The sequence below is a fragment of the Chinchilla lanigera genome, unplaced genomic scaffold (assembly GCF_000276665.1).
Source record: "Chinchilla lanigera isolate Chin_1 unplaced genomic scaffold, ChiLan1.0 scaffold00017, whole genome shotgun sequence".
In the NCBI taxonomy this organism is placed as follows: Eukaryota; Metazoa; Chordata; class Mammalia; order Rodentia; family Chinchillidae; genus Chinchilla; species Chinchilla lanigera.
Window position 1 is genome coordinate 30,588,258 of NW_004955418.1, and position 1,528 is coordinate 30,589,785.

General features: G+C 50.5%; 1 pseudogene; it reads right to left on the reverse strand.

Moving 5' to 3' along the window:
* The window catches only part of LOC102015844, a 22,456-nt pseudogene extending 21,603 nt beyond the window's left edge, over nucleotides 1–853 (reverse strand).
* Between the last annotated feature and the right edge of the window lie 675 nt (nucleotides 854–1,528).

Sequence of the window (1,528 nt, forward strand, 5' to 3'; positions counted from 1 at the left end):
TGCACCTCGGGCACAGCTGTAATGAGTTTTCACCTTTGCCCTGACACCCTCCAGGGCCTACACCTGTCTCACTGCCTATAGTATTTCTGTCTCAGCTGTCTGTAATAGCCTGAGCAGGGATACCACTCAGACTTCAGAACTCGCCACATTCTGCCAATAACTACAAATCTCCAAACCCTCACCGGGGCAGGCAGCCCTCCGGGTTTGTTCCTGTTACCAAGGACCTCGTTAGCCTTCTGCCCGCCCCATAAGATTACTATACCCCAGACATCACAGCATTTTCAAACATTCTGATACCCGAGTCCTCAGTGTCCTTTGCTAAGGAGTACGCGGCCCAGGATCCTCTTTGCTGTCTGTAATAATACTGTAAGAATTTCTATTTAGATGTGCATATTGAACTCATTTCATTGTCATGTACTTTCTTCCAATGGAAAGTAAATAACATAAGCAGGCCATCATAACCGGGCATGCACTGAATCGCAGCATGAAGACAAAACGTCCTGACACACGAGAGGCAGTGGCAGGGGATGCTCCTAGTGAGCCCGTCCGTTCTTCCAGTGCATCAGCCTGGCGGCCTGGATTGCAGCTGAGATCCCGCAGGACTCTGCCTCCACTTTGGCCTCAGGCCAGAGCCTGTCCCCAGGGCTTGCTCTCTCCCATCCGGCTCTCAGGGGACATTCCCCAGGCACCGCCCACCCTGAGACTCCGTGCTCAGCTGTAGAAGAACAGGAGTCCCGGTGCCGCTGAGTCTCCTTGGAGGTCGCTGAAACGCCCAGTGCGGGGATGAGCAGGTAATGGACGCATTGTTAGGAAGATGCTCAAAATTGTTAATTGGAGAAATTTCACTGTTCATTAATGATGCAGGGCAGGGGTGACTGTTCAGCTTAACTGAGCAAGATTTCATCAAAGGACTCGGCCATGGGCGACTGGATCTTGACAGTGATGAGAGCTCAGCGGATGGATCCACAGTCGGTCAAGCTAAAAGTGCCCTCGGAACTGGGGTCAGGCTGGAGCTGGGCGGCGGTGTGTCTTCAAGTCTGTGTCTCCTCCTCGCACTTTCCGACCCACTCAGGCTCCTGCGCCCTGAGCACTGAGCAGCCTTGCTTCTCCCGGCCCTGCTGCTTCGAGGTTCTGGTGGTGAAGCCAGCCCCCAGCAAATGAACGCAAAGCCGGATAAACTGCCCTTCGAACTTGTATTTGTTGGATGTATTGTCCGAAACTGGAAAGCAGACCAGTACAACAGGTAATTAAGGCAGTGACTCTTTCAATGTTGCAAAAACTTATTTTAATAAGAGGCACTAACCCTATTTTATTTTTTGTATACTATGTGGTAGGAGAATTTCCGGCAAGTGCCTGAGAGAACTTACTTTCAGAAACGGATTTGAAATTGAATTTGAGGATAAGTTGCTATAGTTTGCAAACTTCTGTGCAGCAGACATCCTGCTCTGTGAGGTGCGGACAACAGGAACTGATTTTGGAGCCAATATTGAGTGTCTTTTCTGCAGGGACACAGGTGATGTCAGTGGAA